This window comes from Chlorocebus sabaeus, chromosome 17 (assembly GCF_047675955.1).
Source record: "Chlorocebus sabaeus isolate Y175 chromosome 17, mChlSab1.0.hap1, whole genome shotgun sequence".
Classification (NCBI taxonomy): Eukaryota; Metazoa; Chordata; class Mammalia; order Primates; family Cercopithecidae; genus Chlorocebus; species Chlorocebus sabaeus.
In genome coordinates, this window is record NC_132920.1 from 70,079,706 (window position 1) to 70,104,658 (window position 24,953).

Below are 24,953 nucleotides of genomic sequence, written 5' to 3' on the forward strand. Positions count from 1 at the left end.
GAACTGAGAGAAGAGTTTGAGGCCAAGAATGACTTTTTCGGATGTGCCTTTAGAAAGACAGTTCTGCTGTTGCTTGGAGGATGGATTGAATGGGTTTTATCAGTATGTATACATATACGCAACCAGAACAAAACTTTCAGAAAACAATAGTTACTCATATAAATGTAATAGATTCTATTTTCTGTTTTATTATATTTCATTTTTGAGTGATGATAACTGAATCAGTGAGTAGATTTCAGGACCAACTGATGGGTTACAACTCACAGCTTAAAAAACATTCGATTAGAAAAGTGTAAACACGGTCGGACGCGGTGGCTCACGCCTGTAATCCCAGCACTTTGGGAGGCCGAGGCGGGTGGATCACGAGGTCAGGAGATCGAGACCATCCTGGCTAACGTGGTGAAACCCCGTCTCTACTTAAAAAATACAAAAAATTTGCCAGACGTGGTGGCGGGCACCTGTAGTCTCAGCTACTTGGGAGGCTGAGGCAGGAGAATCGCTTGAACCTGAGAGGTGGAGGTTGCAGTGAGCCAAGATTGCGCCACTGCACTCCAGCCTGGGCGACAAAGATTCCATCTCAAAAAAACAAGAGTAAACACTAGAAGTGCCAAAAGATCTCTTTCCCCTTGCTTCCTAGTATGGACACAACAGATGGGATGCCCCATGAAACTCATAGAACAGTAGGGCAAGTTCCTTAGTTTTAACATGACTATATATGTTTTAAAACATTCTTTTGAAGTAAAGTAGCTGTAAAATGAGAGTTTTAATTAAACATACCACAACCCCCATATTTAATTAGTTCATAGGTTAAATTAAAGAAGAAGTATTTTTAAAACTAGCTTCCTAATGGTATTTAGTTTTAAGCTTTATTCCATCTATCTTTACTTTAAAATAAAAGACCCAGGCTGCCTAATGGCACCTACCAGTTGTGTGAGGATGCCGCAAATTAGCCACAGCTAGAGCCTGAAATTTATCACAGAAATCTCTGGCTGAGAGGCTGATTAACAATCAGAGCTGCTAAAACTCAGACTCCCACAGTTTTACATTCGGTTCAGTTTTACTGTAAAGAAATTTCACCATAATCAAAGCTCTATTTTTAATCTTCTTATTTTGGCCCTATACTTGTAATTGTAGCCTAATCGTCTATAGCAAGCAAATAGAGCCCCATGGTGATGGCCATTTTTCTCTGAAATCGCTCACAAACAAATGTGTTCTCACCGTAGAACATTAATACAAAAACAGGTTATTTAATGTAAAACTCCCCCACTCCTAAGCTTTTCAGCATATTACTTTTGCTCTCTCTAAAGTATGAGCATTTCCGTCTCCCCAAGGAGGAGAGAAATCAATTCCTCTCCATAGCACACGTGCTTCCAGGAGCTGTTGCTGCAATTGCTGCCTTGTGAGTCTTAGGTCTCAGCAGCTGATCCATATCCTAAGCCTCTTTTGCTCCTTTCAGTAAAACACACATATTGGCCCATCAGTATGTTTCTTTACCTACTGTAAAGCCTTCAATCTTGTCTCATCAGTAATACCTTCCCTCTTATGCTCTATGGCTTTTCAAGACCGTTTCTTACCACAATCTCATGGCTTGTTGAAAACATACTACTGGGCACTACTCCCAGAGGTTCTGGTTCAGGATATTGAAGTTCGGTCTGAGAATTTGCATTTCTAGCAAGCTCCCAGGTGATGCCGATCTCCTGCTGATCCACGAAGAGGTGCTGCTCATGTAGGTCATGTTTTCAACACCATTAGGCTACCTCTCCTTTGTTATAATTGGCATTGACTTTTAGACTGTAAGTGTGTAAGTATTTGCTGAATAAAATTTTAAAATAATTATGAGTTGAACTCATAACGCCTACTGAGAACTTTTGAGCTCATGAAAAGAATTGTATTAATTTCCTTAGTAGACATTAATTAAGGAAATTTACATGGCAGAATGAAGTATAGAAACCTAAGCCTTCTCTTCTGCACTATTGTGATTTAACAACCTACTACTAATAATAAAAGTGTGTTCCTGAATTGCATGTTAAACTTTACCAATAAAACGTAAAAAGGTCATTGATTCTCAAACACCTCGTTCTCTTTTATGAAATAAACTTTAAATATACCTTGTTTTAGGTTGCATCTGTGAAGTTTCATATGCATTCACTAGCTTTCACATGCTGGGAAAATGTTTTCTCTGCACTAGGTGGCAGTATAATCCTGAAATTTGAAACCTAAGCTACGGCATCAAAGGTGAATTTGATTTCCAGTCTTCAAGTAGGTAACTTTGATTTTAAGAAAATACTTCATTCTTGGTTATTTTCCATATGCATAAACTAAAATACTATAGTTGACTTTTTTTTAGGGTTCCTCTCAGAAAAAAATTGCAAATACAATGCACCCTGATGTTCATGAAAGCCTACTGAAGGAGAAAGACACAAAATGAAAGATTAAAATTAACTCTGCCTTCATAGGTGAGCCATCCACTCTGACCTCACTAACCACCACCAATTTGAGCCTTATAATCAAACAGAGACAAACCCAAGGTTAAGAATGTGAACTCTGGAACCAAATGGCTTAGGTTCAAATCTCAGCTCCACCACTTTCTAGCTGGCAGACCATGGAGAGGTAATGAACCTTTCTGACTCATCTTATTTATCTGTAAAAATTAGTAATGAAAGCACCTCCTTATAGGTACATTATAAGGATTAAACTAGAGCTGAAAATAATACCTGGCACTCAATAAATTTTAGCTACAATTTTTCTTATAACTCACTCTCCTCTGCTTTCTTCTTAGACTCAACCCCAATCCGTCCAGTAAATGGTGGCTCATGTAGATCTTAGAAGAGTATGGCTGTGCTAGATACTAAAAACTATCCTAGATAATATACAACCCATTATAAATAGCAAAGTAAATCAATTGAAAGCCCCCTTCTCCCGTCCATGTGCACATCTTTGTCTGTTTGCTACACTTTTATGATTCTTCCTCCTGTAATATTGCCCTTGATAAGTCCTTCAAGCTCTTCTCATCAATAATATCTTCCCTCTCATAATACTGTATGGTTTTTGAAGAACGTTTCTCACCATAATCGTACCTCACAACAATCCAACAAGACAGATGTGACTCTCCTGTTTTCCTGGTGAAGAAACAGGTGAAGAGAACTGTATGAGTTCATAGTTATATGAGACAAATCTACTGACCGATTCCTGAACAGATACAAATAAAAGGTAACTCCAGTAATCACTGGTGAAACAGTCAAACAGCTATTTACAAAACACTGCATACAGGATGACTGATGCCTACTGATTAGTCCCCTTTTGGGTACATGTGTGTGTGTGTGTGTGTATATATATATGTATGTATACATATGTGTATATATACATAAATGTGTGTATACATGTATATAATTGGTTTCTTCCTTTTGAAGTATTATATGGAAAAGTAATATATGTATTTGGTAACATGCATTGTATTTAAAAGTAAGATATGTATTTGGTAATACAACAGGATGACCATAGTCAATAATAATTTAATTGCACATTTTAAAATAACTAAAAGAGTACAACTGGACTGTTTGTAGCAAAAGGATAAGTGCTTGAAATTATGGATACTCCATTTACCTTATGATTAGTACTTATTGTGTGCATGTATCAAAATATCTCAGGTAACCCATAAATATGTATACCTATTACATACCCACAAAAATTAAACGTTAAAGAAGTAATATACGAACATTGTGGAAAAGTGGAAAATATAGAAATAGATGAAAGAAAAAAAAAGTCTCACCACCCAGAGACAACTCGCTATTAACATTTTAGGATGTTTTCTTCCAGGCCCTTTTCTACAGACAAGCTGTGGTCATACTCGACACAGTTTTATAACTTCCTTAAATGCACATCACTTAAAACACTCATGCACTTGCTTTCACAAAATGTAAATGCAATCACATAGCACATACAAAAAGATAGCAAAACCCACGTGTAAGAAATTTGCCTTGAAGTCACAATTACAGTTTTTAATTCTAACTGCTGTAACCTTGAGAGAGAAAACAACTATAGAGAAAGAGACACTGAATAACTGAGAGAGGTTCTTCCAGCAGGTCTTGGTTTTTGAAAGACATTCTTTTTCTCACCCAATGACATGTGGGACTATAAACTCGAAGCCAACCACCTAACCACAAAACCACAAAGGCATGTGTAGACATTCCAGTGGCACCAAAGGGCAACCACAGGAGAGTCCTGCCTCCTACCGTTTCTTAAATCCAAACATCTCTGAAACCATGACTAACTCCAGAAATAGAAGTAGCAACTGACATGTGGGCAGGTGAGAAAGAGCCTTTGTTCTTAAAGACTCAACTTAGAGCCACGACAAACTGAAAGGCTCTAGCATTAGCATACTTACAGTGATTCCGGAGAATGGTCAGTCCAGGGTGGAGCAGCAGAGATGGAAAGGCAGAGAGGCAGTACCAGGATGGTGACAGAGGAGGGACAGAATCACGATTCATATTATTTCAGCCTGTCCTGGCCAAGAGCCTCTCCAGGGCTCTCAGGACTTTTTCTAGAAGTGCAGTAGAAGGAGGAAATGTCAGAAACTATACTTCATACTTTTTAAAATATATTTTTTGATCCATATCACTCAATATTTTTGCTATTTTTCAGGTGAGGCAAGTAAGGTTCAAAGACGTTAAATAACTTGCTAAGGGAAATTCCAAATGGCAGGCCAAACCAAACTTGGGTTTCTCTAATATCAAAGCTGATGTTCTTCATATAATTTGTCACATTCTGAGTATACATACATGCACATGTACACACACACACACACGTGTTTACGGACAGTCTCTGCTTCACTCTGCATCTAATTGTTCACTATTACTTTCTTTTCTTCATAAACTCTCAAACTGGAAAACTTCAAGACTTGCTAAGAAGACTTGCCCTCATACTAAGCACCAACTTGGTGCTGTCATTGTCCAAGGGTTTACCCTGCTAATGCTTTGCTAAAAGCAACAAAAAAGTAGTGCTAAAGTTCTCTCACACAAAATATCTCATGGAGAGTGATCATTCCTGTTTGAGTGTCCCAGCCTTTATATAAACTCTTTATTATTGACTCAACTTATAGAACATTAGTGAATTTTTTATGTATTTCTGGCATTTTTTCTATATTTCCCTGAGGTTCTATCCGTCTGTAAATTTGTCTCAGCTTCTAAACTCTTACACATTAGGGATCTTGATTACAATCTCTCCCATTCTCCATTTATTACCTACCACAGTCAATCATTTTGTATATTCCTAGGCAGTCAAACTTCAACCAACATCGTATTTAAACACAGTGCTGGCTACTAAGGAGACTTTCAGAGCCAAATAATGTCTTCTTTGTCCTCAAGGAAGTAGGTGGGACACCCACACACCCCACACATATGGAACACACTTTGGCCTAAAAGGACTCACCAAAAGAAAGTAGAACCATAAACAAAGTGTTCTAGAGATAGAAAGGCAGAAGTGACTGATACTCTCCAGAAGGATTCAAAAGCATTTCACAGAGGAAGTAACCTTAGCTTGACCCTAAATAATAAATTCTATTTTACAGGTAGAAAAAAGACAGAAAGTTTTACCAGGCAGTTGGAATAATGTGAGCAAAAGCTCAGAGGCTTGAAAATGCATAGAGTGTAATTAATTACATTTCAAACATAACTTAGCTTTTTTGAAATATTGTGTGTCATCAACCCAGAAGTTGAGAAAACTCACGTTATTAAACAATATTTAGTAACTAAATAATATGCCAACAATGTTTATGACTTTCTTATATTAGCCTACCTTTCATATTACTATTTTGCTACTGAAAATTAAATCAACAATTCATCTCTACATTGGAAAATCCGAAAATACGGAGTTTGATTACAGAACAACACAGTTCTAGGAGAACCCTTATTTTGGCCCACAATGAATTATCTGTTTAGAGATTCCATCAAGACATAAAGAACACCAGGTGCCCTGATGTCAATGTCAAGGGAAAAAAGGCAAGATGTCTTCATTAGGATGTAAAAAGTTATTTGCTATCACTTAAATTACAATTCTTTTTTTCTGTTAATACTAGTAACGGGCTACTGAGCTTGCTGAAGTCTGGTGCTAGGAAGGGTTAATGGTATAGGCAGAGAGCAATGCTTTCATTTCCTTGGAGGAAAGCTGATGGGTAAATAAAGTATACCTTACTTTAAAAAAAATAAAGATCGTGGAGAATCTTGTGTACATACTAAGTGAGGGTTTCAAGCTGCAAGAACGAAGGCACAGTGCCAAGAATGGGAGATGTGTTATGTGCAGGGAAAAATTTGAAATTGAAGTTGCTTTGAACAGTGAAATGAGTTCTCAAGTGGAGCCAAAGGGAGATGGGAAAAACGCAGAATGTAGCTGCAGCAACTCAAATGGAAATCAGCATGCCCATGGTGAATTTCCTAAAAACCTCTTCAGTCAAGTAGAACAAAATAGTAAAAAAGCAATAAAAGAATAAATGACCTAGAATTATTGGCCTCGCCAAGCATAACCTACTACACAGCGCTGGTTTCAGAAGCAGATGTAGAGAAACTGCAGCCCCACAAGGCTTCCATCACTGTAGATGTTCTTTTAAGCTTTGCTATCTGACAGGACACTATTGACCGTGTAAAATGTTATTACAAGAATCACAGGAGTAATCAGTAGAAATCTGCCTCTTGGTACAGTATTGGGAAATGTCATTTGGCTATGGATTTGCACCATAATAAAGTTGACCATAAACACAGAAAACAAGAAAGAAATAACTTTAATGTTATATCCAGAGGCTAAATGATAGATTGTTGGTATGTTATTGTGAGTAGTTATTTGAAAAGAAAAGAAAAAAAACAAGTTAGTTGACCCTTGTTGGATTATAAATAACCGTAAAAAGACTTTTTTTAAAGCAATTGAGGGATTTCAAAAAGCCTCCAGGCTTTGCTGTGTTGCCTAAAGAGCCCTCCATGTTCATTCCTATTACTGTGTCCAGAATTACGCTGGCTGTGAATTCAACTGTAATTTGTACAGTTGCAATTCATGTGTTACCTTTAAAACAGTTTATGTGAAACTCAAGTACTACTGTTTTCTCAAATGAGAAATAGTGAAACTAATTTTAATGCAAGACTTGTCTCTCCGTGTACTATAGTTCCAAAAGAACTCTCTAGCATGCTGCAAGCCCAGTGTTTCCAAGCCCTTCTCAAACGAGCCCCCATCTCTTCCACAAAGTTGATCTGGCACCTCCAGCCAGATGTTCTCTGTTCCGCTCAATCATAGGAAGAACTATTTACATGAAATGACATTACATTCTGTTTTATAGGCAGAAGGATACAGTAAAGAAAGCAGGGGGCATCTAAAATCAGGAAACTTAGACTTGAGCCCTTGTTCCTTTCATTAGTCTTGTAACACTACTGAGCCTGTTTCCTTTTTGCCCAATAGGAACTTATCTTAGAGGCTCATTGTTCTGCTTAATGAGTTAATCCATGCAGGAGAGCTGGATAAAGTGTAAAGTGCTCTACAAAGGTAATCATGATTTCAGAATTTAATATTTAGGGAGCATCATTATATGCAGGACATAGTTCTGAGCGCTGCATAGTAATCAAAGCTGAAGAAGGCAGATTCCCAACTCTCATGGACCTTAAAACATAGTAGAGGTGTGAAAACATTTACCTCAATAATTAAAACATAGGGTGTTAAATAGTAAGTGCTTTAAGCCATATCCCCAGAACTTCAAGTCAATTTGACAAATATCCATGGAATAGGCTCTTGAGATACAAAGGCAAACACGATGGGTCACCGTCACTTATCCAGTGGGAAGGACAGATACACAACAATTATGATAATACCGGGCAGATAATGATAAACACTGTAAAGTAAGTGCATACATACTGGGAATTGGTTAGGTCTGGGAAGATAGGCACACAGAAAGGTTTTCGTCTAGTTCAGTGGTAAAGTTTGATCGGCGATAACAAAGCTTAGCAACTGTTTCTAAAGATTGAGTTTTTACTTCCAAACAAGATAAAAAAGGACCAGATCTGACATCAGATTGATCAGTTCTGTGAGGCAGGTGGATGCTGGGAAGATGTGGAGGTGACTGCAGAGATTCAGCTGAGCTGAAAAAACACTCAAGTAAGATATTAATAGTGGGTTAGGAACTTCTGCAAGGCCACAGCAGAAATCAAATAGCAGTGGGGGTAAGAAGAGTATGGTGTAAGCAGAGGTTAAGGAACTAAGGGATAGGAAAAGATAACAGTGGTTAAAGGAGGACAAGATTTTTTTTCTTCATTTGTTTAAAAATAATAAGTTTTAAAATAACTAACACTTGTACTGTTTACTACATGTCGGTATTGCTAGAAACATTTACCTATATTAATTCATTTATTGTACAACTATAAGTTGTAGGTGCAATTACCCCTCAGTAGTGATGGTGAGAGTGAGATGGGGAAAGCTAACATTTGTAGACTGAGAAAAAGGGATCAGTGCAGAGAAAGATTGAAGACAAAAGGGAGGATGCCCCTGAAACTCAAAACAGCAAGAGCTCAGGGATGAGGGGTGATTGTCATTTTCCTTTCTATACTAGTCTAGACTCCTAACTTCTTCACAATAGGCATTATCTCACTCTATCACCCAGGATGGAGTACAGTGGCACGATCTTGGCTCACTACAACCTCCGCCTCTCAGGTTGAAGTGATTCTCCTGTCTCAGTCTCCTGAGTAGCTGGGACTACAGGCATGTGCCACCACGCCCAGCTAATTTTTGTATTTTTAGTAGAGACAGGGTTTTGCCATGTTGGCCAGGCTGGTTTCAAATGCCTGACCTCAAGTGATCCACCCACCTTGGCCTCCCAAAGTGCTGGGATTACAGGCATGAGCCACCATGCCCGGGCTGCATTATCACTTTCATAATTAGAAAGCTAAACAATATAAAAATAAGAGATCACTTAAATATAGTTTATATTGTTTTTAAATTATTCTATATTTCTTCTGTGTTAAAATATGCTTTCTAATAAGAAATTAGCTCCCTGCAGGTAGGAAGGGTAACTTATTTCTTCTTCTACCCCATCAACTAGCACCTGTTGTGTATAAGTGTGTGTGTATGTATATTTTAAAGGGAACAAAATTAAACTCAACAAAACCCAAACCCTTGTTAATATTGCTCAAAATTTAACTAACTACCTATATTGCTGTCTTTAAGTACTTTTTAGGGTCTGTTTTTAATTCTTTTTTCTTCCCTCTACTTCCCCTCTCATTGTATCACATTCTGTCACCACTATTCTTGGACCTTAAAAACAAAGAAAACCCTTCTGGGGCTATCCAGATAGCAGGTTTGTTCTTATTGCCTCTTATTTTCCCGTAGTGGAGATTTATAAGACCTAGATAGCCAAGTAATAATTTGAGCATACCGCTATTTTGTTTCCTTGTCATTTTCATAGGCCAAGGTGAGTTAACAATTAAATTGCAGTCTTTTACATTCAATCTTAAAATAATTTAGCTTTCCTTCAAGCTACTGATTGTTGAAATTGGTTGTTTGTTGTAGATGTTGTTTATTTAGGGGAGGAGAAAGCAAAAGTGGCTTTTTATATTGTTTTCTCTATTATTGTTTTCTATATTTTCTATTCCTCCCTTTCCCTTCCTTCCCTTGTAGTGAGCCCATCCCCAAGGTTCATGTTTCTCTTTATTCCTGTGAGATCTATTCCTCTTAGCTTCCTGGTTACCCTACATTAAAAATTCAAGAAAGGCAGCCTAGATTTCCAGTTTCCATATATGAGTACTTCCTTTCAGGTTCCAATGTGGGTCTAGTAGAGTTTTGTCTGGGAAAAGTCATTGGGGAGGAATAAAGATAAACACCTTGCTTGTCTTCATACCCTGGCCCTTGTATGGACCTACATTTAGTACATTCACAAAAGAAGAATATGTTGTAAGTGTGCATATATTTCACACTTCTCCCTAGAAGTGCAGGTAAGAGGGTTCCCAGGAAAGTGAAAACAAGAACCTCCTTAAAACCGAATGTAAGTTCTAATCTCAGTATAATTATTTGAAGCTACTATACATTGCCTGGTATTCTGGAATTGTTTTTCCCTTGAATATTTCAATCTATTAGAGTCATTATAGCTGTTAGAAAGAGCATATTAGGCCAGGCATAGTGGCTCACGCCTATACTCCCAGCACTTTTGGAGGCCAAGGCAGGAGGATCACTTGAGTTCAGGAGTTCAAGACCAGCCTGGCCAACATGGTGAAACCCTGTCTCTACCAGAAACACAAAAAATTAGCCAGGCGTGGTGGCGGGTGCCTGTAGTCCCTGCTACTCAGGAGGCTGAGGCAGGAGAATGGCTTGGACACGGGAGGCAGAGGTTGCAGTGAGCGGAGATCCCATCTGGGTGACAGAGAAAGACTTCATCTCAAAAAAGTAAAAAACAAAAGAGAGAAGAAAGAAAGAAAAAGAAAGAAGAAAGAAAGAAAGAAGAAAGAAAGAAAGAAAGAAAGAAAGAAAGAAAGAAAGAAAGAAAGAAAGAAAGAAAGAAAGAAAGAAAGGAAGGAAGGAAGGAAGGAAGGAAGGAAGGAAGGAAGGAAGGAAGGAAGGAAGGAAGGAAGGAAGGAAGGAAGGAAGGAGAGAAAGAAAGAAAGAAAGAAAGAAAGAAAGAAAGAAAGAAAGAAAGAAAGAAAGAAAGAAAGAAAGAGCATATTAACATCACCTAGAAATCTTTTTATCTTTTTTAAAAATGTAAATGCCTGGATCTGTCCACAGAGATTCAGATTTAATTGGTCTGGGATGGATGTCTAGACATCAGTATTTGCCTCCCACACCCTTCCTTTATCCTTCTAGTGATTCCAAGGTGTAACCAGGTTGAGAACCACTGGTATAGGGCCAATCCAAAAACCTAAAAACTTTAGGGGTGTTTGACTATATATCTTTGGATCTTGGAATACATTCCAGACCTCATTTCTTTTTACTTAAGATAAGGATTGCTTCTGAGGTTAAAACAGAGTCAAACCTATTCATCAAATTGTCTCTTCCTTTTCTACATACATGCACACAAACATTAAACTAAAACAGCACTCCCAGGGCTGCTCAAGGGACTAACCAAGCAACCTGACCTAGTTATCTTCTTCATACCACCTGTATGTGACATCTTGTTAAACTTGCTAATGAGGTAGCAAAGTAGTTTAGGAAGGAAAATTGTCTTTACATGCTAATAAGGCCCTGAGCCAAGAAAGTAAAACAAGCATATTACTGCTGAAAGCAATTAGGATAAAACCTAGTACTTTAACAATATCTAGTCAAAGAGGTTACATAATTTTGGCCTTGAACACCAGGTTATATGGAGAGTTTTGGGACATTGCAAACCATTCCTTGCTTCAATTTTTAGTTTCCAAGTACAAAATAGAGCAATGTTCAGGAGGTTGAAGTACAAAATTTGTACAAGCATCTTGTACTTCAACAACTCATATTTTTTTCATATTTAAAATAACACAACTTTTCACCATTTAATGACTAGTGGAAACAGGAGAATCACACCCCAATTTAGAGTTTGCAAACTAAGATAAATCACACTTCAAAGTCTTAAGTTACAAGCTGACTGCAGCAACGATCTCTACAATTGCTCCGTGTTGTTTGCAGATACATTTCACTCCTGGTTGGTTTCATTTTCAGGTTAGGCAACTAGATTAAGACCCTTTCCTCTAGGGGAAAGGACTTTTTACCTGCAATGTACAGAGGTCAGTAAAACATGAATCTCATGATACTCAGTTTGAGTGGTTCCTTATCTTTAAAACTTACAGGCTTAAATTCATGTCATACTCAAGACACATATACGATCTTTGCAAAAATTCACATTTCATCCTTCATAATACATAAAGAAAATATCCAGGGTGACCAATTCATCTCAGTTTGCTCAATACTTTCTTAGTTTTAGCACTGTAAGTTTACATCCTGGGAACAGCCCCCTTCCCCTGTCCTAGGCAAACTAGGATGGTTGGTTACGCTAAAACAACCAGAATCAGAATCCAGTCTGGAGTTGACTTTGACCTGTTGGACCTCTCCTTCAGGCCAGGTGTTCTTCCCTGATATTAATAAATAATACGTGTCAAAGTGGGCCAGACTGAGACCACCAGCCACCATGTAAGATCTCTCACCATGATTTTAACGGACTATCTAGGATGGTCCCAATATTGTGTAAGGTAACTGCTTTTGTCTCCATATTATAATATAAAGAAACAGGCTTTGACCTGTTGAAGACCACACTGGTAGTAAATAGACAGCTGAAATTCAAACCTAGTTCTGTCTGACTTCAAAGATTGTGCTCGTTCTATTTTATCAACCATAAGAAATTTTAAGAAAACCTACATAGAGGAGATTTTATAAAAGCTAAAGAAAAAACAAGCAATAAAATATAGAGTAAGAATTAAAATAACAAAACATCAGAATCTATATGGATTCAACAAAATATACAGCAGAAATCAAAAAACCAGCAGCTATTTGATGGATGACAACTTTCCCAAAGTCAAATTCCTAACATTCTTTGTAACATCCTTTCAAGTATTCAAATAAAATGCCACCTTAGGTAAGAAGAATTTTCTATTCATATGTAACAAATATTTTGTTCCTAATTTTTTCTCTTCAGAGTATGTAACAATGTCTAGTGTAAATATAATTTGTTGATAAATTTTTATATTTTAATTTATCCTATATGCTACAAAGAATAGGATCATAAAGCTGCTATTTAAGAACTGTCTAAAAGATGCAATAAACTCAATTTATAATTTAAATCCTAACTCTGCAGATTTGTCCCAGCATACATTTAAATCTGAGTTAAACTAGCAAATCTTTTTGAACCAACATAACTTCAAGGATATTGCTAAAGAAACTCATGTCTGCTGCTTTTTACTTGGCTTTCTTGTATGCTCCTAAAGTCTCCTTACATGTTCGTCCTATTGCCTGCTGCCTTCACTGGATCCTTGGAAAGATGCATTCCAAAGATTTCCTTCTAGGAGCTACACATGAAGAAAAGGAATTGATGTCCATCAGAGCTCATGAGAGTGAGTCTTGACAATAGGTGACAGCTACTGGCATCTCATATGAATCTCTCAGCAGAATAGCAGAGACAGACTTTTTGGTACTGACCTTTAATTATTATTATTTTTTTCATGTGTGCTCCTACTTCACCCCATCTTAAGGTTGTTCAGTGACTTTGAAAAATTTTTGAATACTGTTAGGTGTGGTCAGACCACCAGACTTACAAGTGACAGAATCAATAATCAGTTCTAAAATTGTCAGGGTCTCAATTATACCCAAAGTTTCTGATATTGCAGTTTACCAAATACTGTTGAAATCTTCTGAAAGAAAAGTTTAGTAAGATGTCTCGGGATATCTGGAGTTTTATTCATCTCTAGGATATCTTTTTCTCAAAGACGATCTAGGCATAGCACACTTCAGAGCTTTCTGTAAGGTCTTTTTCTGAAGAAAGGCTGTTTAGCGTTTAGTCCTTATGTCAGTATGGAAATGAGATACCACTGAAGTGTTGTACTTATCAAAAATAGCTAAGGTATTCCTTGGCAGCTTTTACCAACTAGCCATGATAGAATGTAATGGATATAATTTGGCCTCTCTGGATTAGATATTCTCTAAAAGAAGTACAGTGTTTCCTGGTAACAAGCATGACTTCCTGTAAATTTTAAGTGGAAATTAAACGAACTCTCAGTATTTTTAACTCATATTTGTGAGCATGAACAGTCAGAGCTAGGAACTCTTCAACCAGCTGATGAAGAATATTAAGAACATTAAGAATCAAAAGTGACGAAAAAAAGGTTTAGTTCCTTTTACTTTAAATTAGATACTGCATGTATTCAGCATAAATCTGCAGTGTTGTCAGATTTTTTTAAGAAATCTTTTTAACTGCTTCATCTGCTCTATCAGAGGAAAAAGTAGAAAAGAATAACCTGAAAGAAAAGCAAACCAAATTTTATCATTGCAGTAACTGTAAACTCCTGACAATCTTAGTGGTTGTATTATATTTATTTATTTAGCCATTAAGTATTCGGATGTATTCCTTCCTTAGCTGTATTTTGCTTCATCCTCAATTAAAAAAAATAAGCTGCAAGTTTCACTTTATTCTGGGAACTTATGAAAAACACACAAACCTTCTGAATAGTGATATAAATTAAGCCATATAAACATAAAAGACTCTTTGAAATAAAACTATTCTTTTGCACAAAAACTCAATTCAAACAGTTAAAAACTAGGCACTACTTCTAAATACAAATTCAGTGCAAACCAACACAAGCGTAATTATAAGTTACGGATCATATTTCCTATTTACCTATGCTCTTTTTCTACATCAATCATTATACATTAGCCAGATAAGACTGGGCACAGATGGGCAAGATAATTGCCCATGCTATTAGAATTCCCATATTTCTGTAGTATGAATGAAATTGCAAATTAAAACTGCTAATTTGTGTGTTTTTTAAAAGGCCACGTTGTTACACAGGAACTTGAAAGTGAACAAAACAAATAACTCTCCAGCTAGTTGCTGAGTGGAGAAGTTGGTTTTTACAGTTTCCATTTTTTAGAAACGTTACAAGCATTTTTTTTTTTTTTAGAAACTTAGAAATTGTAATGGTGTGGGGTGGTGGGGTTGGAGGAGGGATAAACTGGCAGAATCTTGGATCAAGTGCTTTGAAATTTTCACCAATGGCAAAACAAATTGAAATCAGGTTGAAAGATTCCCAAAATATGTTATATCTGCTAGCAGCAAATTGTGAATCAGATCTATTTTGTTCCTCTGCAAGGCAACAAAATGAGAAATAATTTTGGAATCTAATAATGTTTCTTTCTTGTTGTATAAGAGAGTTTTGACTTTATAATTAAAATTCTCATCTTTCTCCATTGTCATGTAAATATCTTCTCCATATCCTGAATATTAATGTGTCATAACAATCTTGTAGGAGGGGCTTGAAAAACACATTATCACACCCAAGCAAGTTACATAATATGCATTGAATGGCAGTTCACAACAGCCAAATCTAAGGAAGACTGGAAAAATGCAAATCCAGTTCAAAGTAGATGTCAGTATCCATGTGACAGAGTATAGCCTACTGATGAAGCCATCTAAACAAATTGACAAAATGCTTATACAATGCTTTTACATAAATGTACAAACACAGCAAAAAAGGTAAAGCTAGGCACTATTACTAAATACAAAATCCAGTGCAAGCCAGCACATATGCATAATTACAGATTTTATCTCTCTACTCCTTAAACGAGAGATATTGGGAAACAGGGGAACCAGATATCTTTTCTAATGGACTAGCAACCTAGTCAAAATAATTAAGAGCTCTACTCACCCCAACACCTCTCCTGCAGTGAGGGGAGTTTAGGGAAATTGAAGTCCAGTTTTTTAGCTTTTTTCTTTTCTTTTTTTTTTTTTTTTTGAGACTGGGTCTCACTCTATCACCTAGGCTGGAGTGCAGTGGCTCGATCTCGGCTCACTGCAACCTCCCTCTCCCTGCTTCCAGCGATTCTCCTACCTCAGCCTCCTGTGTAGCTGGGACCACAGGCACAGGCCACCACACCCAGCTAATTTTTGTATTTTTAGTAGAAACGGGGTTTCGCCGCTGGGCGCGGTGGGTCACGCCTATAATTCCAGCACTTTGGGAGGCTGAGGGGGGTGGATCACGAGGTCAGGAGATCGAGACCATCCTGGCTAACATGGTGAAACCCCGTCTCTGCTAAAAACACGAAAAATTAGCCGGGCGTGGTGGTGGGCGCCTGTAGTCCCAGCTACTCGGGAGGCTGAGACAGGAGAATGGCGTGAATCCGGGGGGTGGAGCTTGCAGTGAGCCGAGATCGCGCCACTGCACTCCAGCCTGGGCGACAGAGACAAAGAAAGAAAGAAATGGAGTTTCTCCATGTTGGCCAGGCTGGTCTCAAACTGTTGACCTCAGGTAATACACACACCTCAGCCTCCCAAGTGCTAGGATTACAGAATTGCGCCACTATGCCTGGCCCTGAAGTCCAGTTTTTATTTGGGCTTTAGGTGATAATGCTATCTTTTAAAGTACTTCCATACTTGAGCAAAGGGAGATGATCATTTCCAAGCTATACTGACTGTTGAGAACTGTAAAGGATTTGAGATTTTACCCTACTTGCAAACTAACATGATATCCTACCACAGGTTTACAGGTACTGGCTGTAGGAGACACGAGATTCCTGGGTCAGAGGCAAATGACAGTTTATTACCCATAGCTGTAGCCAGAGTATAAACACTCCTGCCAATCCCCTGAGCCCCAGTTCCCACAGGGTGATGTCAAAAAGACCAAGTGATACTTGTACATGTAGTAGGGTATGTTACAGGAAAGTTTAGCAAGACCAACCTTTTTTTTTTTTTTTTTGGTTAGTGACACAATTTTATTTTATTTTATTTTTATTTTTTATTTTTTGTTATACTTTAAGTTCTGGAATCATTAGCAGAATGTGCAGGTTTGCTAAATAGATATACACGTGCCATGGTGGTTTGCTGCACCCATCAACCCATCATTGACATTAGGTATTTCTCCTAACGCTATTGGTCCCCTATCCCCTCACCCACCACGGACAGGCCCAGGTATGTGATGATCCCCTCCCTGTGTCCATGTGTTCTCATTGCCCAACTCCCACTTATGAGTGAGAACATGTGGTGTTTGGTTTTCTGTTCCCGTGATAGTTTGCTGACAATGATGGTTTTCAGCTTCATCCATGTCCCTGCAAAGGGCATGAGCTCATCATTTTCATGGCTCCATAGTGTTCCATGGTGTATATGTGCCACATTTTCTTTATCCAATCTATCACTGATGGGCATTTGGGTTGGTTCCAAGTCTTTGCTATTGTAAATATTTCTCCAATAAACATAGGAGTGCATGTGTCTTTATAGTAGAATGATTTATAATCCTTTAGGTATATACCCAGTAACGGGATTGCTGGGTCAAATGGTATTTCTCGTTCTAGATCCTTGAGGAATCGCCACACTGTCTTCCACAATTATTGAGCTAATTTACATTCCCACCAACAGTGTAAAAGCATTCCTATTTCTCCACATCCTCTCCAGCATCTGTTGTTTTCCGACTTTTTAATGATCGCCATTCTAACTGGCATGAGATGGTATATCGTTGTGGTTTTGATTTGCATTTCTCTGATGACCAGTGATGATGAGCTTTTTGTCATATGTTTGATGGCCACATAAATGTCTTCTTTTGAGAAGTGTCTGCATGTTCATATCTTTTGCCCACTTTTTGATGGGGCTGTTTGTTTTTTCTTGTAAATTTTAATTAAGTTCCTTGTAGTTTCTGGATAATAGCCCTTTGTCAGATGGATAGATTGCAAAAATTTTCTCCCATTCTGTAGGTTTCCTGTTCACTATGATGATAGTTTCTTTTGCTGTGCAGAAGCTTTTTAGTTTAATTAGATGCCATTTGTCAATTTTGGCTTTTGTTACAATTGCTTTTTGTGTTTTAGTCATGAAGTCTTCACCCATTCCTATGTCCTGAATAGTATTGCCTAGGTTTTCTTCTAGGGTTTTTATGGTTTTAGGTCTTACATTTAAGTCTTTAATCCATCTTGAGTTAATTTTTGTAAAAGGTGTAAGGAAGGGGTCCAGTTTCAGTTTTCTGCATATGGCTAGCCAGTTTCCCAACACCATTTATTAAATAGGGAATTCTTTCCCCATTGCTTGTTTTTGTCAGGTTTGTTGAAGATCAGATGGTTGTAGATGTGTGACATTATTTCCGAGGCCTCTGTGCTGTTCCATTGGTCTATATATCTGTTTTGTTACCAGTAACATGCTGTTTTGGTTACTGTAGCCTTGTAGTATAGTTTGAAGTCAGGTAGCATAATGCCTCCAGTTTTGTTCTTTTTGCTTAGGATTGTCTTGGCTATGTGGGCTCTTTTTTGGTTCTATATGAAATTTAAAGTAGTTTTTTCTAATTCTGTGAAGAAAGTCAGCGGTGGCTTGATGGGGATAGCATTGAATCTATAAATTACTCTGGGCAGTATGGCCATTTTCACAATGGCGATTCTTCCTATCCATCAGCATGGAATGTTTTTCCATTTGTTTGTGTCCTCTCTTATTTCCTTGAGTAATGGTTTGCAGCTCTCCTTCAAGAGGTCCTTCACATCCCTTGTGAGTTGGATCCCTAGGTATTTTGTTCTCTTCATAGCAATTGTGAATGGGAATTCACTCATGATTTGGCTCTCTGTTTGTCTCTTATTGGTGTATAGGAATGCTTGTGATATTTGCACATTGATTTTGTATTCCTGAGACTTTGCTGAAGTTGCTTATCAGCTTAAGGAGATTTGGGGCTGAGACGACGGGGTTTTCTAAATATACAATCATGTCATCTTCGAACAGAGAAAATTTGACTTCCTCTCTTCCTATTTGAATACCTTCTTTTTCTTTCTCTTGCCTGATTGCCCTGGCCAGAACTTCCAATACTATGGTTGAATAAGAGTGGTGAAAGAGGGCATCCTTGTCTTGTGCCAGTTTTCAAAGGGAATGCTTCCAGGTTTTAACCATTCAGTGTGATGTTGGCTGTGGGTTTGTCATAAACAGCTCTTATTATTTTGAGATACATTCCATCAAAACCTAGTTTATAGAGAGTTTTTAGCATGAAGGGGTGTTGAATTTTATCGAAGTCCTTTTCTGCATCTATTGAGATCATCATGTGGTTAGTTGTCATTGGTTCTACTTATTTGATGAATTATATTTATTGATTTGCATATGTTGAACCTGCGTTGCATCCCAGGGATGAAGCCGACTTGATTATGGTGGATAAGCTTTTTGATGTGTTGCTGGATTCGGTTTGCCAATATTTTTTTGAGGATTTTCGCATCGATGTTCATCAGGGATATTGGCCTGAAATTTTCTTTTTTTGTTGTGTCTCTGCCAGGTTTTGATATCAAGAAGATGCTGGCTTCATAAAATGAGTGAGGGAGGAGTCCCTCTTTTTCTATTGTTTGGAACAGTTTCACAAGGAATGGTACCAGCTTCTCTTTGTACGTCTGGTAGAATTCGGCTGTGAATCTGTCTGGTCCGGGGTTTTTTTTAGTTGGAAGGCTATTAATTACTGCCTCAATTTCAGTCCTTGTTATTGGTCTATTCAGGGATTCGACTTCTTCCTGGTTTAGACTTGGGAGGGTGTATGTGTCCAGGAATTTATTCATTTCTTCTAGATTTTCTAGTTTATTTGCATAGAAGTGTTTATAGCATTCTTCGATGGTAGTTTGTATGTCTGTGGAATCAGTGGTGATATCCCCTTTATCATTTTTTATTGTGTCTCTTTTATTCTTCTTTCCTTTCTTCTTTATTATTCTGGCTAGTGGTCTATTTTGTTAATCATTTCAAAAAACCAGCTCGTGGATTCATTGATTTTTTGAAGGGTTTTTCGTGTCTCTATCTCCTTCGGTTCTGATCTTAGTTATTCCTTGTCTTCTGCTAGGTTTTGAATTTGTTTGCTCTTGCTTCTCTAGTTCTTTTAATTGTTATGTTAGGGTGTCGATTTTAGATCTTTCCTGCTTTCTCCTGTTGGCATTTAGTGCTATAAATTTCCCTCTAAACATTGCTTTAGCTGTGTCCTGGAGATTCTGGTACATTGTGTCTTTGTTCTCGTTGGTTTCAAATAAATTATTTATTTCTGCCTTAATTTCGTTATTTACCCAGTAGTCATTCAGGAGCAGGTTGTTCAGTTTCCATGAGTTGTGCAGTTTTGAGTGAGTTTCTTAACCTGAGTTCTAATTTGATGGTACTGTGGTCTGAGAGACTGTCTGTTATGATTTCCATTCTTTTGCATTTGCTGAGGAGTGTTTTACTTCCAATTAAGTTGTCCATTTTAGAATAAGTGTGATGTGGTGCTGAAAAGAGTGTATATTCTGTTCATTTGGGGTGGAGAGTTCTTTAGATGTCTATTAGGTCTGCTTGGTCCAGAGCTGAGTTCAGCTCCTGAATATCCTTGTTAATTTTCTGTCTCATTGATCTGTCTAATATTTACAGTGGGGTGTTAACATCTTCTACTATTATTGTGTGAGAGTCTAAGTCTCTTTGTAGGTCTCTAAGAACTTGCTTTATGAATCTGGGTGCTCCTGTATTGGGTGCATATATATTCAGGATAGTTAGCTCTTCTTGTTGCATTGATCCCTTTACCATTATGTAATTCCCTTCTTTGTCTTTTTGATCTTTGTTGGTTTGAAGTCTGTTTTATCAGAGACTAGGGTTGCAACTCCTGCTTTTTTTTTTCACTTTCCATTTGCTTGGTAAATATTTCTCCATCCCTTTATTTTGAGCCTATGTGTGTCTTTGCACATGAGATGGGTCTCCTGAAAACAGCACACTGATGGCTTGACCCTTTATCCAACTTGCCAATCTGTGTCTTTTAATTGGGGCATTTAGCCTATTTACATTCAAGGTTAATATTGTTATGTGTGAATTTGATTCTGTCATTATGATGCTAGTTGGTTATTTTGCCCCTTAGTTGATGCAGTTTCTTCACAGTGTCGACAGTCTTTACAATTTGGTACGTTTTTGCAGTGGCTGGTACCAGTTTTTCCTTTCCATATTTATTGCTTCCTCCAGGAGCTCTTGTAAGGCAGGCCTGGTGGTGACAAAAACTCAGTATTTGCTTATCTGTAAAGGATTTTATTTATCCTTCACTTGTGAAACTTAGTTTGGTTGGATATTAAATTCTGGGTTGAAAATTATTTTAAGAACGTTGAATGTTGGCCCCCACTCTCTTCTGGCTTGTAGGGTTTCTGCAGAGAGATCCGCTGTTAGTCTGATGGCCTTCCCTTTGTGGGTAACCTAACCTTTCTCTCTTGCTACCCTTAACAGTTTTTCCTTCATTTCAACCTTGGTGAATCTGACAACTCTGTATCTTGGGGTTGCTCTTCTCGAGAGGTATTTTTGTGATGTTCTCTGTATTTCCTGAATTTAAATGTTGCCTGTCTTGCTAGGTTGGGGATGTTCTCCTGGATAATACCCTGAAGAGTGTTTTCCAACTTGGTTCCATTCTCCCTGTCACTTTCAGGTACACCAGTCAAATGTATGTTTGGTCTTTTCACATAGTTTCATATTCTGGGAGGCTTTGTTCGCTCCTTTTCATTCTTTTTTCTCTATTCTTGTCTTCATACTTTATTTCATTAAGTTGATCTTCAATCTCTGATATTCTTTCTTCCACTTGATCAATTCAGCTATTGATACTTGTGTATGCTTCATGAAGTTCTCATGCTGTGTTTTTCAGCTCCATAGAGTCAGTTATATTCTTCTCTAAACTGGTTATTCTAGTTAGCAATTCCTCTAACCTTTTTTCAAGGTTCTTAGCTTCCTTGCCTTCGGTTAGAACATGCTCCCTCAGCTTGGAGGAGTTTGTTATTACCCACTTTCTGAAGCCTACTTCTTTCAATGCATCAGACTCATTCTCTGTCCAGTTTTGTTCTCTTGCTGGTGAAGATTTGTGATCCTTTGAAAGAGAAAAGGTGTTCTGGTTTTTGGAATTTTCAGCCTTTTTGCGCTGGTTTCTCCCCATCTTCATGGAGTTACCTACCTTTGGTCTTTAATGTTGGTGACCTTCCGATGGGGTTTTTGTGTGGACCTCCTTTTTGTTGATATTGATGCTATTTCTTTCTGTTGGTTAGTTTTCCTTCTAACAGTCAGGTCCCTCTGCTGCAGGTCTGCTGGAGTTTGCTGGGGGTCCACTCCAGACCCTGTTTGCCTGGGTATCACCAGCAGATGCTGCAGAACAGCAAAGATTGCAGCTTGTTTCTTTCTCTGGAAGCTTTGTCTCAGAGGGGTACCCGCCAGATGCCAGCCAGAGCTCTCCTGTATGAGGTGCCTGTCAACCCCTGCTGGGAGTTGTCTCCCAGCTGCTGAAGCTGCACCCACAGCCACCCCTTTCCCCAGGTGCTGTGTCCCAAGGATTTAGGAGTTTTATCTATAAGCCCCTGACTGGAGCTGCTGCCTTTCTTTCAGAGATGCCCTGCCCAGAGAGGAGTAATCTAGAAAGGCAGTTTGGCTACAGTAGCTTTGCTGAGCTGCAGTAGGCCCTGCCCAGTTCAGTGGTTTTGTTTACTTTGTGAGGGGAAAACCACCTACTCAAGCCTCAGTGATGGCAGACGTCTCTCCCCCGACCAAGCTCGAGCATCCCAGGTCAACTTCAGACTGCTGTGCTGGCAGCGAGAATTTCAAGCCAGTGGATCTTAGCTTGCTGGGCTCCATGGGGGTGGGATCCACTGAGCTAGACCACTTGGCTCCCTGGCTTCATCCCCCTTTCAGAGGGAGTGAACGGTTCTGTCTCGTTAGCATTCCAGGTACCACTGGGATATGAAAAAAAACTCCTGCAGCTAGTTCGGTGTCTGCCCAAACGGCCGCCCAGTTTTGTGGTTGAAACCCAGGGCCCTGGTGGTGTAGACACCCAAGGGAATCTCCTGGTCTGCAGGCTGCGAAGACTGTGAGAAAAGCATAGTATCTGGGCCAGAATGCACCGTCCCTCACAGCACAGTCCCTCATAGCTTCCCTTGGCTAGGGGAGGGAGTTCCCCGACCCCTTGTGCTTCCCAGGTGAGGTGACACCCCACCCTGCTTCAGCTTGTCCTCCATGGGCTGCACCACTATCTAATCAGTCTCAATGAGATAAGCCAGGTACCTCAGTTGGAGGTGCAGAAATCACCTGCCTTCTGTGTCGATCTTGCTGGGAGCTGCAGACCGGAGCTGTTCTTATTCTGCCATCTTGCTAGCCACCTCAAGTCCAAATATTTTATAATGGGGAGTAAGCCTGTTGGGCCTTGCTCTGGAAGGAGGCACTTTTACAGTGTTTGTTTACAGTGGAGAGTAAACAAATTTTACTTTGCTCAAGATAAAGACACTGTCACTACCTTCTAAGGCTGTTCACTATACAGACATCCTTGAAAAAATAATCTGGAAAAAAAACAGTCAGTATCTCCGAGCACAAGATGTGCAGAAACTTAAAGGATCCGTGGAGAATTGTCTCCCAACACTAACCAGCCAGTGAAACTCCACCCAAAGATATGTGGTTCATGATTCTTTCTTTAAAGATTTCCAACTGAAGCTTAGCACAGCTCTAACCTTCTCAAAACTTCATGTTTTCCACTCCAATCTCAAATTTCCCTTTTTCTTTTCTATTTTTTTTTTCTGCTCCCCAGCAGTTTCTGCATACTGAGCCCGGTCCTCCCTCTTATTTTTGCTCTGGTGGCTGAACTACTTGCTCATAGCCCCAGATCTTAGATTCGCCTCTGACTCATGTGTCTAGCTCATATCCTCCAGCAGGTTGCTCCCATAGATAATGTACCAGTAACAACTGCCTTATCTGACTAGTACTGGGACTCTGTTACTGCCCTGGTAAGGAGGCCTCTCCCCTCAGAGAGCACATAGTGACTATGAAACTGACAGTTTCTATGGCTAGGTAGGACAATCTATAGGTGATGAAAATCACTACAGGCAACTGGGTTTGGGTTCAGCCTGCCCTAGCTTTTCTCTTTGTTTTTTTAATGTGTTTTCTGGGGAAGGAGGGGACTCATTCTGTTTATGTGCAATTTTAGTTAATGCTGTTTGGAAGAGTCTTTCAGTCTATAAACCCAATATGTTGCCATAGAAACAGTTCTCCATCTGATTTGAAATACATCAAATCAATTCTAAAATTATCATTCAGAAAACCTTCATAAATTAGAAGTAATCCAACAGATACCCAGAATGTCAGCATTTAGGTAATGAGCTGCATTTTCTCATTTTATTTAATTATTTTAAAATCAAGAAATCAACAGCAAAGAATCCAACTTAGATACACAGATGCTCCCTGACTCGTGATACAGTTCCATTCCAATAAACCCATCATAAGTTGAAAATACATTAAATTGAAAATGCATTTAATACATTTAAGCTACTGAACATCATAGGTTAGCCTGACCTACTGTAAATGTGCTCTGAACACTTTCATTAGCCTAACATGGGGAAAAATCATCTAAAACAAAGCCTATTTTACAATGAAGTGTTGAATATCTCATGTAATTTATTGAATACTGTACTGAAAGTGAAAAAACAGAATGGTTATATGATACACAAAGTACAATTTCTGCCGAATGTATATTGTTTTTCTACCATCATAAAGTCAAAAAAATTCTAAGTCAAACCATTGTAAGCCAAGGACCATCTGTACATGGAAATAGAAAGATACTCAAGCTAGGAAAATTCTTCATTGATTCTTTTATTCTGGAAACAACATTATTACAGAGCAACGTACGCCATTTAGAAAAGACAAGGTTGTTTCCTTTTTTAATTTTTTTAACTTTATTTTAGGTTCAAGGGTACCTAGGTGTTCAGGTTTGCTATATAGGCAAACTGCATGTCACAGGGGTTTGGTGCACAGATTATTTTGTCTCCCAGGTAGTAAGTATAGTATTCAACAGGTATTTTTTTCTGATCCTCTCCCTCCTCCCACCCTTTGCCCTCAAGTAGGCCCTGGTGTATGTTGTTCCCCCCTTTGTGTCCATGTGTTTTCATTGTTTAGCTTCCACTTACAAATAAGAATGTGCAGTATTTGATTTTCTGTTCTTGCATTAGTTTGCTAAGGATAATGGCCTCCAGCTCCATCCATGTTGCTGCAAAGGACATGATCTCCTTTCTTATGGCTGTGTAGTATTCCATGGTGTATGTGTACCACATTTTTTAAATCCAGTCTACAGTTGATGAGCATTTAGGTTGATTCCATGTCTTTACTATTGTGAATAGTGCTATGATGAACATATGCATGCATTTGTCCTTATGGTAGAAGGATTTATATCCCCTTAGGTACTCACCCAATAATGGGATTGCTGGGTCAAACGGTAATTCTGTTTTAAGTTCTTTGAGGAATCACCACACTGCTTTCTACAATGGCTGAACTAATTTACACTCCCACCAACAGTGTATAAGAGTATCCTTTT

The 24,953-nt window shown here is 38.5% G+C and overlaps 1 protein-coding gene across 7 annotated transcripts in view; it reads right to left on the bottom strand.

Annotated features, from left to right (window-relative positions):
- Positions 1-24,953, bottom strand: part of COL9A1 (collagen type IX alpha 1 chain) — a 192,225-nt gene that overhangs the window by 92,314 nt on the left and 74,958 nt on the right. For 6 of the 7 annotated variants that reach the window (XM_073006130.1, XM_008013581.3, XM_073006125.1 and 3 more), the window contains 2 exons: positions 4,385-4,540; positions 3,078-3,119 (listed from right to left, as the gene is read on the bottom strand). The gene's annotated coding sequence lies outside the window, so the exon portion shown is untranslated. Of the gene's footprint in view, positions 1-3,066; positions 3,120-4,384; positions 4,541-24,953 lie in introns of all 7 variants that reach the window. The other variant, XM_073006128.1, reaches the window with a different exon arrangement.